This window comes from Eptesicus fuscus, chromosome 2 (assembly GCF_027574615.1).
Source record: "Eptesicus fuscus isolate TK198812 chromosome 2, DD_ASM_mEF_20220401, whole genome shotgun sequence".
Lineage (NCBI taxonomy): Eukaryota > Metazoa > Chordata > Mammalia > Chiroptera > Vespertilionidae > Eptesicus > Eptesicus fuscus.
In genome coordinates, this window is record NC_072474.1 from 29,075,443 (window position 1) to 29,090,253 (window position 14,811).

Here is a 14,811-nt window from a genome sequence, read left to right on the forward strand (position 1 = left end):
AAGGCGCTGAGCGCAGCCCAAGTAAGTCATCTACCAGCTGGACATCTGTTTCAGGAGCCAGCTGCTGCCTATTGAGGACAAGGGAGAGTGGAATTGATGGGACACATAATGATCCAGGAGTACCATAAGCATCGTGTATACCTGGTCTGGAAGATGAAGCAGAGGGGCTGGGCAGAGGGTCCTGGTGGGCACAGCTTGGGGCAATAGCCCTGAATTACTGTGTATCAGGTACTCTGTCTTTGCAGCTGAGATGCACTTTTGGTGGGATCTAAGGGTAGCTACAAGGTAACGATTATAATATAGACTGAAAATAAGAGTCTCTTCATTATTTTAAAATTCTTGATAATGAAAACTTTGATTGAATTTGAAATCCTTTTGCCTTGGTACAATAAATCTCCTTTACCACTCTCCCCCTCTGTCAGTAATCTCCACCTACTGGACTTCTTTCTTCCTTGGAACCTGCACACTAGCTTTTCCCTCTATCGAGAATGCTTTCAATTACCAGTGAAAGAAAAGACAGAGGTATATTTTTAGTGTATAAATTCAATTGTTTATTTTAAAATTCTTAAAGTATTTTAATTTTTCATCCACATACGAATGAATAAAATGTCTTCAGGATGGCGAAAAATAAAAAAATATAATAAAGTAATTGCATGTTAATAATAATCAACAACTGTGCTCACTTCAGTAGCACGTGTACTAAAATTGAAATGATACAGAGAAGATCAGCATGGCCCCTGAGCAAGGATGACACACACATTCATGAAGTGTTCTATATTTTTGTTGGGAAACTGGGTGAAAAAGGTGAAAGGATTGAAAATTACAGATTTGTAGTTACAAAACAGTCATGGGGATGTCAAGTACAGCATAGGAAATATAGTCAATAATTTTGTAACAGTTATGTATAGTGCCTGCTGGGTACTGCAAATATCAGGAGGAACACTTTGTAAAGTATATGATTGCCTAACCACTATGCTGTACACTTGAAACTAATACAAAAGAATATTGAATATAAACTGTGATTGAAAAAAAATTTAAATAAAGTATGAGCTTTAATATTAAAAAAATCAACAACCAGACAATGTTTTATGATTTTACAAAATACTTCCATATATAGCAGTAGTTCTCAATAGGGGCAATGTCTCCTACCCTCACCCCACCTCACCAGAGGATTTGGCACTATCTGGAGTCATTTTTGGTCAGACCAGCTTGGGAGAGTGTTGCTGTAATGAGTAAAGGCTAGGGCTGCTGCTAAACATCCTACAATGTACAGGGCAGCCTCTACAACGAAGAACTATCTGGCTTAAGTGTCAATAATGCTGAGTTTGAGATACCCTGATACAGAGGATCTCATTTAAATTTTTTCAATAACAACATGAGTTAGATATTATTAAAATTCATTTACCAGTAAAAGATCCTGAGGGTCAGGGGTGATGAGTTATTCATTCAAGATCATAAATCACAAAGCCAGGCATCTCAGGCTAAATCTGTTTCTTTTCTTTGTTTTCCCCCCTCCCCACTAGGTTTATTAAGGTATAATCGAAAAATAAAAATTGTATATATATTTAAGGTATACCAGGTGATGTTTGATATGTGTATATATTGTGAAATGGTTACCAAAATCAAACTAATTAACATATATATCACCTCACATAGTTATCTTCATTTATATTTTTGTGATGAGATCACTTAAGATCCATTCTCTTAGCAAATTTCATGTATATGATAAACATTGTTAACTATAGTCAAAACGCTGTACATTAGTGCTCCAGAAATTTTTCATCCTGCATAACTGAAACTTTGTATCCTCTTTTTTTTTTTTTAATAAATAAAATTTTATTTATTTATTTATTTATTTATTTATTTATTTTTAAATTACTTTATTGATTAAGGTATCACATATTTGTCATCAACCCCCCCCCCCATTCCCTTCCCAAACCCCCCCACATGCATGCCCCCTTCCCTCTGTTGTCCGTGATCACTGGTTAGGCTCATATGCAAGCACACAAGTCCTTTGGTTGATCTATCTCCCTTGTCCCCACCCTCCCCTACCTTCCCTCTGAGGTCTGACAGTCTGATCAATGCTGTTCTTGTTCTGAAACTTTGTATCCTCTTACCAATACCTCTTATTTCCTCTTTCCCCCAGCCCTGTTTCTATGGGTTTGACCATTTTATATTTCACATGTAAAATGAGATCATACAATATTTGTCTTTTTGTATTTGGTTTATTTCAATAACATAATCTCCAGATTTATTCATGTTGTTGCAAATGGCAGGATTTCCTTCTTTTTTATGGCTAAATATTATTCATATATATATATATATATATATATATATATATATATATATATATTAGAGGCCCAGTGCACAAAATTCGTGCACAGAGGGGGTTGTCCCTCAGCTCAGCCTGTACACTCTCCAATATGGGACCCCTCGAGGGATGTCCAACTGCCCATTTAGGCCCGATCCCAGTGGGCAGTCGGATCCCTAAATGGGCAGTCGGACATCCCTCACACAATCCAGGACTGCTGGCTCCCAACTGCTTGCCTGCCTGCCTTCCTGATTGCCCCTAACCGCTTCTGCCTGCCAGCCTGATCACCCCCTAACCACTCTGCTGCCAGCCTGTTTGCCCCCAACTTCCCTCCTCTGCCAGCCTGGTCACCCTTAACTGCCCTCTCCTGCAGGGTTGATCACCTCCAACTGCCCTCCCTTGCAGGCCTGGTCCTTCTCAACTGCCCTCCCTTGCAGGCTGGTGCCTCCCAACTGCCCTCTCCTGCTGGCCATCTTGTGGTGGCCATCTTGTGTCCACATGGGGGCAGGATCTTTGACCACATGGGGGCAGCTATATTGTGTGTTGCAGTGATGATCAATCTGTATATTACTCTTTTATTAGATAGGATAGAGGCCTGGTACAGGGGTGGGGGCCAGCTGGTTTGCCCTGAAGGGTGTCCTGGATCAGGTGGGGGTTCCCTTGGGGCGTGGGGCAGCCTGAGCGAGGGGCCTGTGGTGGTTTGCAGGCCGGCCACGCCCCCTGGCAACCCAAGCGGAGGCCCTGGTATCTGGAATTTATTTTCCTTCTACAATTGAAACTTTGTAGCCTGGAGTAGAGCCAAGCCTGGGGCTCCCTCTGAGGCCGGCAGCCATTTCTGTTGGAGTTATAATTGAAACTTTGTTGCCTTAAGTGGGTGGGCCCGGCCAGGGAGTGCGGAAAGCTTTGCTTCCCCTGTTGCTGGCGGCAACCCTGGCCTGCTCTCTCAAGCTCCATTCTGCCGCCATTTGTTAGAATTTGTTTACCTTGTATAATTGAAACTTTGTAGCTTGAGTGGAGGCTTAGGCCTGGCAAGGGCAGGCGGAAAGCTTGGCTTCCTCTGTTACCTAGGAAACCTTGCTCTCTGTGGCTGTAGCCATCTTGGTTTGGGTTAATTTGCATGCTCGCTGATTGGGTGGTGGGTGTGGCTTGTGGCATGGCTTGTGGGTGTGTCGGAGGTATGGTCAATTTGCATATTTGTCTATTATTAGGTAGGATACACACACACGCACACACACACACATACATATACATACACACTAGAGGCCCGGTGCATGAAATTCATGCACGGGTGTGTGTGTGTGTGTGTCCCTCAGCCCAGCCTGAACCCTCTCCAATCTGGGACATCCCTCTCACAATCCAGGACTGCTGGCTCCCAACTGCTCGCCTGCCTGCCTTCCTGATTGCCCCTAACCACTACTGCCTGCCAGCCTGATCACCCCCTAACCACTCCCCTGCCAGCCTGATTGCCCCTAACTGCCCTCCCCTGCAGGCCTGGTCACCCCTAACTGCCCTCCCCTGCAGGCCTGGTCACCCCTAACTGCCTTCCCCTGCAGGCTTGGTCACCCCCAACTACCCTTCCCTGCAGGCCCGGTCACCTCCAACTTCTCTCCTCTCCCAGCCTGGTCACCCCTAACTGCCCTCCCCTGCAGGCTTGATTGTCCACAACTGCCCTCCCTTGCAGGCCTGGTCCCTCCCAACTGCCCTCCCCTGCTGGCCATCTTGTGGTGGCCATCTTGTGTCCACATGGGGGCAGGATCTTTGACCACATGGGAGCAGCCATCTTGTGGGTTGGAGTGATGGTCAATTTGCATATTACTCTTTTATTAGATAGGATAGAGGCCTGGTGAATGGGTGGGGGCCAGCTGGTTTGTCTTGAAGGGTGTCCCAGATCAGGGTGGGGGTTCCCTTGGGGCATGGGGTGGCCTGGGCGAGAGGCCTGTGGTGGTTTGCAGGCTGGCCACTCCCCCCAGGGACCCAAGTGGAGGCCCTGGTATCTGGGATTTGTTTATCTTCTGTAATTGAAACTTTGTAGCCTTGAGTGGAAGCCTGGGCCTGCCAGGGTGTGCAGAAAGCTTGGCTTCCTCCATTGCCGGGGAAACCCAAGCCTCCTGCTTGCTCTGTGGCCGAAGCCATCTTGGTTGGGTTAATTTGCATACTCACTCCTGATTGGCTGGTGGGAGTAGCTTGTGGGTGTAGCAGAGTGATGGTTAATTTGCATATTACTCTTTTATTAGATAGGATATATATATATATATATATATATATATATATATATATATATATGTGTGTGTGTGTGTGTGTGTGTGTGTGTGTGTGTGTATACACACACACACACACACATCTACTAATATATAAAGAGCCAGGGTCCATCAAGACCTAAATGACCAGACGGACGACTAAACAGCAGGCTCTATTGATCAGGGGATGGCTAATGGGGGAACTGGGGTCCCTCAGGCCTGATGAATCTGTGGCAGCAGTGACTGGTGAGGTGAGTGGGCAGGTGGAAAGCAGACCGCTTGGTCCCTCCTCCCGGCCCTCAGACTCCAATCAATCGGTGGCGGAGGCGGGGCAGAACTGGGGACTGGCTTCCTTAGTAGTCTTGCAGGTTCAATCTCCAGAGGACAGGCCAGGAACCAATGGACCAGTGCCGCTGGCACGATCCTGACAGCACTGCAGGCCTCCTGGAACTCGGCCTTGGGCACTGCAGCTGCTTCCCCTCCCTAGACACTCCACAAGGAAGAAAGGATACCACCAGCAACACCAGGGGTGACCAGTGGTTACTGCTCTCCCCGTGCTTCCTCCAGGTCACTCGAGCTGGGTCCCCACCTGCCCCACTCCAGATATAGTGTGAGCACTGCACATGGAAGGAGATGTGAGTAGATAGCACATAGGCAATTAATTTCAAAAGATTTTGGACCAATCGTTTCCCTCATTGGCCTGTTGGTTTGTTCCTCTCTAAGAATTTCCTCAACAACCTCACAAAAGGAGCAGATACTAATAGGAATAGTCCATTAAGGCTAATTAAAGCCATTAAATTAATTTTGTTTGGAGATTTATTGGGAAATTTGGGACTCCTATTGAGACCATTGATGCACGCCGGGGAGTCACCCAGTGGAGCTCCTGAAGCAACTGCTGCTGGGGGTTGTGATGCAGTGGCTGCCCTCCCCCCTCGTCCTGCAGGCCTGGCACTGGCTCTGAGCAAGTGGAGAGTAAGTGGCGGGGAGGGTGAGGCCAGCACTTCAGAAAGTGAGGTGCACTCAGGAATACACGGGGGGACACTGAGTGGTGCAGGAACACGGGAGCTGGGCAGGCAGACAGCGGTGCTGCACAAGAGGGGAGGTGGTGGCAGAGGGCAGCAGGGGCAGTAAAACCCCTGTGGACTCAGCCAACAGCAGGCCTGGGTCTCACAGGTCCTGTGGTCAGAGTGGGGCAGCTTAGCGGACCTTCTGCTCCAGCTCTCACACGCTGCTCAAAGCTGCGGCGATTGGGGAGCCTTCTGGCCCACGCTCATCGGGACGCTGGCAGGACCCGTCCTGGGGACTGTCCGACTAGAGGCCCAGCTGCGTGCTGGCTGTGGACAGAGACTCCCTGAGGTCCTAGAGGCCACCCTGGCTTCTTGCCACGGCTTCTCCAGTCACCAAGGGGACCTCCCACCATGGCTGCCACGACTGAGCCTGACAGGCCCCAGGGAGCCGCAGGAGCCACATCCCAGTTCCCTGGCTGGGCTGTTAGGAGCAGCCATGGCCTTTCCCACACTCGAGAGGAAGTGTTCACACGAGGCAGGACACCAGGAAGCAGGGCCACTGGGGTCTGCCCACCATGGACACCAGTCACCTTGGACCCCGTCACAGTGTTGCCTGGATCCTAAATGTTGGGAAATGTGTGACTCCTGCCAACTGTTTGTCCGAGGAGACGACGGGTCCATTCTCCATGGTCCCCAATGGCAGTTGTCTGATCTCCCAGGAGGCCTTGCAGAGGCCGTCTTGCTGGAGGGCCTAGAGACTCAGATCTTTTTGTCAATGTGAAACGGTCCAAGTCTAGCATGTCAGACACAGATTCTACTGTAAGAAATGTACAAATGAACAAAACAAAACAAATCTGAGAGTCAGATAAGCCAGTGTGGTGTTTGTTGGCAGTGTCTCCTTGGAGGGACCCTTGGGGGTCGTTGGCAGAAATTCCATCACCTGGGAACCATCACCTGAGAGAAAGACTGCTCAGGGCTAGAGAAAGCACTGGAGATGTTCGCCGAATGAGTGCATGACAATATGGTCCCGATTCCTTTAATAGAGGGGACATCTTAGGCCTTACCACGCAGCCTCTGTTATGATGCATTTACATCATCCTATATAATAAAGCCTAATATGCTAAGTGTCCGGTCATCCAGTCAGCCATTCAACCAATCAAAACATAATATGCTAATGATATGCTAAGGCCGCTCAACTGCTTGCTATGACATGCACTGACCACCAGGGGGCAGATGCTCCAACCGGTAGGTTAGCTTGCTGCTGGGGTCCGGACAATCAGGACTGAGCGAGATGGGCCAGAAATGCCCTGGAACCCTCCCACGGTCCCTCCCCAGCTGGCCAATCTCCTGCATCCCTCCCCAGCCCCAATCGTGCACTGGTGGGGTTTCTTGGCCTGGCCTGCACCCTCTCACAATCCAGGACCCTTAGGGGGATGTCAGAGAGCTGGTTTTGGCCCGACAGCGGAATGACCGGTCAGTATGCTCCCACAGGGGAAGCACTGGTCAGCCAGAAGCTGGGCTCATGGCGGGCGAGCGAAGCAGCAGTAGTGGGAGCCTCTTCTGCCTCCGCGGCAATGCTAAGGATGTCCTACTGACGGCTTTGGTCCGCTTCCCGTGGTGGGGAGTGGGCCTAAGCCATCAGTCGGACATCCCCTGAGGGCTCCCCGACTGTGAGAGGGTTCAAGCCAGGCTGAGGGACCCCTCCCCCTCAGTGCACGAATTTCGTGCACTGGACCTCTAATATATATATATATATATATATATATATATATATATATATCCCATTTTCTTTATCCATTTATCCATCAAGGAACACTTAGGTTGCTTCCATGTTTTGGATATTGTGAATAGTAATGCTTGTATATATTTACAGTGTACCAGGTGATGTTTGGGGGTGCAGATATCTTGTTGAGATACTGATTTTATATCCTTTGGATAAATACACAGAAGTGGGATTGTTGCATTATAATATGTATTTTTAATTATTTGAGGAACTTTTATACTGGTTTCAATAGTGCTTGTACCAATTTACAGTCCCAGAAACAGTGCACATGTTCTCTTTTCTCCGCATCCTCACCAATGCTTGTTATCTCTTGTCCTTGAAAAAAGCCACCCTAATGGAAGTGAGGTGATATCTTATTATTGTGGAGGGATCTAATCTAAGTATTTCCAAGTACAGAAAGGTATAAATTTAATGATCAATTCATATAAATATAACATTCCACATACATTTGCTGATATATGAGTATATAATGCCTTTAGAAACAAATAGAAATGAGCTGAAATATTTATATGAACATATTAATTCTTTGCATTTGAAAAATCTGACCAACCATGATGGTTTGATTTGCATTTTCCTGAGGATTAGTGATGTTGAGCATCTTTTCATGGGCCCATTGGCCATCTGCGTGCCATCTAAGCCTGTGTAACTGTAGGCTAGCTTTATTTAGAACCAGTGTGGTGATGGTGGCCAGGTGATTTACCATGTGCTTCTGTTAGATTATACCCCTCCACAAAGCAGAAAGTTTATGGGGTCATTTCAATAGAACAAAATTATTTTCTTGACCTTGTTTGATTCCTTGGTTTTAAAACATGTTATCAGGCTTAAGGCATGGAAAGTTTGGCCCCTGCAAATTTTATTTGGCTCTTTTTATTTTTGTTTTAATTATAGTTGAGAGTATTTTTGCTGGCACAGAAAGAGCCAACTGGACTAATCTCTGACCTTGTCCTTGAAAATCTCATACTAGGACCCATACCATCCGAAAGCTCCGTGCCTCATGTCTGCCACAGCCTGATTGGGAGGCAGAGGTCCCTTCCATGCACTTGGTGTGAGCAAGGCAGGCTTCTGATAGATTCCCCGGAGCCAGGTCCCTGGAAGCAACCACAAGCAACAAAGCCCACACTGGCCTGTGCCACGCTGGGCTTGGGGTCAAGGGGGATGCTGGCCAAATTTAGGTCGCACAGCAAACCTGCCCTGCTGCTGGTTTGGTTCAGGTTGTAAATCCAGAGTCTGGAACCCAGAAACCTTGCTTGCTGTATGACTCAAGAAGAGTTGCATCTCTTTAAACCACAGTTTTCCCAACCATACAGCAGGAAGATTTTCTAATCTGTTTGTGTAAGTCAGGGTTCGCTAGAGAAACAGAGCCAATATGTATATATACATCTACATATGCATATACATACATATACATATGTAAATATATACAAACTGTAAGGAATATTTTATATACATATTAATTATAAAGTTTGGCTCGTGCCAGTTATGAAGGCTGAGAAGTCTCAAGATCTGCAATTGGCAAGCTGAAGACTCAGAGGAGCTTATGGTGTGGTTCCAATCTGAGTCCAGGTCCTTAAAACAGGAGAAGACTCATGTCCCAGCTGGGAGGCAATCAGGCAAGGGGAGAGAGTTGAGAGAGAGAGAGAAAGAAAGAGAGAAAGAGGGAGAGAACAAAAATTACCTTTACTCAGCCTTTTGCTCTGTTGTTCAGGCCTCCAGTAGATTGGATGAGGCCCACCCACAGAAGTGAGATGGAGCCATCTGCTTTACTCAAGTCTGTCCATTCAAATGGTAATCTCATCACTGCTATAGACTAAGTATCTGTGTCTCCCCAAATTCTTATGTTGAACCCTAATGCCCAATGCAATAGTATTAGGAGCCGGGGCCTTTGGGAGGTGAGTAGGTTATAAGGGTGGAGCCCTCATGAATGAAATTAGTGCCCTTATATAAAAGAGACTCTAGTGAGCCCCTTCTGCCATATGAGGTCACTCCCAAAGACAGCCACCTAAGAAACAGAAAGCAGGCCTCCCTAGACACTGCCTCTACTGGCACCCTGATCTCAGACTTCCAGCTTCCAGAACTATGAGAAATAAAAAGGTGCTCTGAATGCTGAATCAGACAGTATAGTGAAGATACATGGCCAAAATTTAGTGATGAAAATATTTCTAATTTTTGAATTGATGACTGTTGTTCAGGAGATATAATGTACACGTATATAGAAGAGTTTTTATTTGACAAATTAGTTTTATTATATTCATGTGGTTTTGTTTATTTAAAAAGGCCTCTGTTTCATAAACCTTAAATTATGCATTCTCTGAGTTCTAAGTTCTTAGATGAAATGTTATCTTTTTAAATTAAAAAGAAGTGATTGCCATAGTGTTCTGGCAAAAGCAGCACAGTGCTATGGATTTATGGAATACAGAACAAAAATGTTCTTGCCAGATTGAAATAATCTGGGTTTTTTTTTCATAGTGAAAAAGAACTTTATGATAGACTGTAATATTGTTCAAAGTAATAGCTGTTCCTTTCTGGGCAAGGACTGTAATTCGCACCCCATGATATCAGGCTTGGCCATGTGACTTTGGCCAACGAGGTCATTGTGTGTTTTCACTGTCCCCCTTTTAATTCTGTCTGAAGATAGGCAATGTCAAATAAAGGCTGCCACAAGCTTGGGTTCCGGACATGGAGCTGAGCCTGCAACAGACATAATGTGAGCTAGAAATAAACTGTTTGTTGTTGTAGGCCATTGGGATTTTGAGGTTGTTTTCACTAAGCATGACCTAGCCTGCCCTGACCGTTAAATGACCTGAAATTTTCCCTAAACTGTAACTTCTGTTCTCAGGGAGGCCTCCCAGCTTAAGAAATAAGATCAACTCCAAGGATAAGGTTGCTTTCCATTGCACTGAGGATGCATTAAAGAAGGAAATGAGCGTAGCCCAGACTTCAGGGAAGATAAAGCTGACTGATTATTCACAGCAAATATGTAAGGGTGTGGCTTTGGGCTTAGACAGCCTGAGTTCAAATCCTGACTCTACCACTCACCTGCTAGGAAGCCTTAGGGAGTTACTCAGTCTTTGTGAGAGAACGTTTTCCCTTCTATAAACCTGGAATAAAAATATTTACGTTACAGGATTATGTGAAGATTAAATTATATCATCTATATAAAGCACTTTAGCATAGCATTAAGAGCCCAACCATATGGGTTTACAAGATGCAGGAACTCAGCAATGGTAGTTATTATTAACATTTGTGTATACACACAGAGAGACATTTAAATAATTTAGGCACTCAGTCTGAATGCTAAAAAAAACATTCACAAAATAAAGAGAAATGTGATAATTTAAATCATTCACTAGTTAGCATAAGTATGCATCATATTTTTGCTCTAATTGCAATATGGCTAGATAGTGATTTAAAATGTTTGACAATTACTAACATTTGAGAAGCCAAGTTTATTCAAAACTGTTTTTGGAAAGAGAATATATTCATAAATGTAAAATTGCTAGAGATGTATTTAAACCAAGCCACCAAATAATTTCAGCCAACTTTTAAAAACATGCCTCTCAGTGTATGGCTCTGAATGGGGTTAACAACAGGCGAGATAAAGAAGAAATAAATCACATGTGGTTCCTACCTCAACTAATAGTTTAAGTCTGATGATGGAAACAGGCACATGAGCCCTGGCCGGTGTGTTTCAGCGATTAGAGTGTCAGCCTGCGCACCAAAGGGTCATAGGTTGGATTCCCGGTCAAGGGCATGTATCTGGTTTGCAGGTTTGATCCCCAGCCCTGGTCAGGGCACGTGGGGATGCAACCAATGGATATGTCTCTCTCACATCAATATTTCTCTCTATCTATCTCCCTCCCTTCCACTCCATCTAAAAATCAATGGGGGGGGGGGGAAAAAGGAACAGACATATGAACAACCAATTCTATTACGAGATGTAATGACAGCAATGCTAAGTAACATGCTCATATTATACCAGTTGAGTGTAACATGATGGATTTGAGGTAGAGGGTATATTCATCTGCTCTGGCTGCTATTAAAAAACACTATAGACTAGATGTCTTAAATGAAAGACATTTATTTTCTCACAGTTCTGGAGACTGGAAGTCCAAGATCAGAGTCCCAGCATGGTTGGTTTCTGGTGAGAGCTCTCTTCCTGGCTTACAAATGGCCGCCTTCTCACTGTATCCTAGCATAGCCTTTCCTTAGTGCACTCAATAAGAGAGATCACTCAAGCTCTCTGGTGTCTCTTCTTATAAGGGCACCAATCCTGTCCCTGCCCTCATGACCAAATCACCTCCCAAAGACCCACTCCAAATACCATCACATTGAGGACCAGGGCTTCAACAAATGAATTTTAGGGGGATACAACATTCTGTGCATGACAGATGGCATGGCATATACAAACACCAATAGGAGAGCTCAACCATCATTTTATGAAGACACATAAGCAACAGCAAGAAAAGTAACAACAAAAACTCATAATGTAACAGGGCTCTTCATTTATTCAACCAAGTGATCCGTGCTGTGGATAAGAATGAGAATGTGAGAGTCAGGAGCCTTGATCTTACAACCCCTCAACCAATCAATTGAGAGATACAGGTTATATACAAACATCAGGATTAGATAGCAGGGAGTGTGTGTGTGGGGGGGATGGGTGATTGAGGGGTGGGGTCAGGGGAGAGGCCTAGGACTAGCTCAGGAAAGACTTTCCTGTGATATTTAAATTGACACCTAGAGAGTAGAAGAGTAGAAAGAAATTAAATTCCAGACAGGGAAAAGCTATGTGAAGGTGATGAAACAAGGATGAACTTTGTGTCCTTGAGTGACGGAAAGAAGACCAGTGAGGCTGGAACAGGGTAAGAAAGGCAGGGGCTGAGTGAAATGGAGTAAGGTGGGAAAGGCCAGGGCAGATAGGCAAAATTTGGAACATCTGTTTAGTGATTACCAGGTGCAACGGGAAGTCATCAAAGAACTTTAGGAAAGACATAATCCAACTAATTTTTTTTTTTTTTTGTGTGTGTGTGTGTGTGTGTGTGTGTGTGTGTGTGTTAATCCTCACCCAAGGATATTTTTAAATTTATTTTCAGAGAGAGTGGCAGGGAGGGGGAGAGACACATAGATTGGTTGCTTCCAGGGTCAAGCCTACAACCAAGATATGTGCCCTTGACGGGAACTGAACCCAGGACCCTTTCTTTAGTGTGCAGGCTGATGCTCTATCCACTGAGCCAAACTGGCTAAGGCTCCAACTAACGTTTTTAAGTTTGTTATGGTTACTCAAAAAATTAAACATAGAATTATCACTGATCCAGCAATTCTACTGGATATATACCCAAAAGAACTGAAAGCAAGGACACAAACATATTTGTACCTGCATGTTCATAGCAGCATTATTCTCAATAGCCAAAAGATGGAAACAACCCGCATATTCATCAACAGATATAAGGATAAACAAAATGTGGCATATATGTACAATGCACTGTTATTCAGCCTTACACAAAAGAAATTCTGACATATAGGTACTATAACATGGATGAACCTTGAAAACATTATGCTAAATAAACCAAGCCAGATATAACAGGACAAACACTGTCTGATTACACTTAATGTGAGGTTTCCAGAGTAGTCAAATTCATAGAAACAGAAAGTAGAATGGTGGTTATCAGTTCCTGTGGGTAGGTGGGTAGGGAGAGTGGGGTGTTATTATTATTTAATAGGTGCAGAGTTTTAGCTGGGAAAGATGACAGAGTTCTGAAGATGGATGGTGGTGTACTTATGCTACCGAACTACTTAAAAATGGTTAAAATGGTAAATTTTTGTTACATGTATTTTGCCACAATAAAAACATTTGTTATGGTTGCTGCATAGGGAGTTGAGGTGGGCAGCAAAATAGGGGGGAGGAGAGACCAACCCTCAGGCTCTTGTGTAGCCCTGGTTAGAGAGCAGGGTGGCTTGGATCAGGTTGGAGCAGTAGAGACCAGGAGAAGTGAATGGATTATCAATTCATTTTCAAGCTTGTCTCCATTGGACTAGGTGATGTTCTAGATGGGAGTGGTAGTGAGAGAGATAAGGAGGAAAGTGTCAGGGATGGCACCCCCCTGGTGTCAGGTATTAGCAATGAGAGATTAAAAGCACCATATTGAAATGGCAAACACTGAAGGAGGTACATATTGCAAGCAGAGGGAGGTGGGGAGTTGGGGGGTTCAAATGTTCAGGTTTAGATACACTATATTTGAGATGACTATGAAAGAACCAAGTGCAGCTGTTAAATAGGGATTGGATATATAGGTCTGAGCTCAGAAGGATGTAACAGGTAGGAACTGGGAAGTGACAGAAGGTAGATACCATTAAAAACCACAGGATCAAAAAGAAAACAACAACAACAACAACAAAAAAAAAAAAAAAAGGAAAGAAAGAAAAAAAGAAAACCACAGGATCAGGTAAGATTGCCTGAGCCAAGAGTGTAGACCAATGAGAAGAAAATGCAGTCCAAGAAATGCAATGAGACAATCTTTGAGGGGAGTCGCTGTGGTTTTCTGCTTCAACAAGCTTGGATGGAACTGGCCCTTGACCCCCACCCCAGCCAGCTGCCCACATCTACCTTCAGCCACCTCCTCACAGCTCCCTTGGACAGCCCCAAGGCACCTGTGCTGTGCTGTGCAGCCTCCTGTGCTCTAGTGCTGTGCAGCCTCCTCTCCTTAGCCACCCACCACGATGGCCACTTCCACCTCACAGGTGCACCAGAACTACCACCAGGACTTAGAGGCCGCCATCAACCGCCTGATCAACCTGGAGCTCTATGCTTCCTACATCTACCTGTCCATGTCTTACTACTTTGACTGCGATGATATGTGGCTTTGAAGAACTTTGCCACATATTTTCATCACCAATCTCATGAGGAGGGGGAACATGCTGAGAAACTGATGAAGCTGCAGAACCAATGAGGTGGCTGAATCTTCCTTCAGGATATCAAGAAACCAGCCCGGGATGACTGGGAGAACAGGCTGAATGCAATGGAGTCTGTATCACACTTGGAAAAAGTGTGAATCAGTCACTACTGCACTTGCACACACTGGCCACTCACGGAAATGACCCTCATTTGTGTGATTTCATTGAGACTCACTACCTGCATGAGCAGGTGAATCCATCAAAGAATTGGGTGACTATGTAACCAACTTGGAAAGATTGGGGGCCCCCGAAATTAGCATGGCAGAGAATCTCTTTGACAAGCACACCCTGCGAGACAGTGATGAGAGCTAAGCCTGAGGCTTCCTTCCCACAGGTGCGGGGGTGACTTCCCTGGCCACGAAACCAGTACTTGCATGTTGGAGTTACCTTTACCTTTTGTATAACGTGTACCAAATCATCCATCCACTTATGTCTTTCATTTGCACCATTCCTTCAAAAAGTAATTTGGTACAAAAAAAAAAAAAAAAAAAAGAATGCATCAGATCTGATAGGTTGACCTTAAAT

The 14,811-nt window shown here is 45.0% G+C and overlaps 1 non-coding gene and 1 pseudogene across 1 annotated transcript; both read left to right on the top strand.

Annotated features, from left to right (window-relative positions):
* The first annotated feature begins 675 nt into the window (after positions 1–675).
* Positions 676–782, top strand: LOC114227724 (U6 spliceosomal RNA). Its single transcript, XR_003613795.2, has one exon. It is a non-coding gene; the product is annotated as a U6 spliceosomal RNA (small nuclear RNA).
* A 13,270-nt stretch (positions 783–14,052) lies between these two features.
* On the top strand, positions 14,053–14,598 carry LOC103298590 (ferritin heavy chain-like; annotated as a pseudogene).
* The last annotated feature ends 213 nt before the right edge of the window (positions 14,599–14,811 follow it).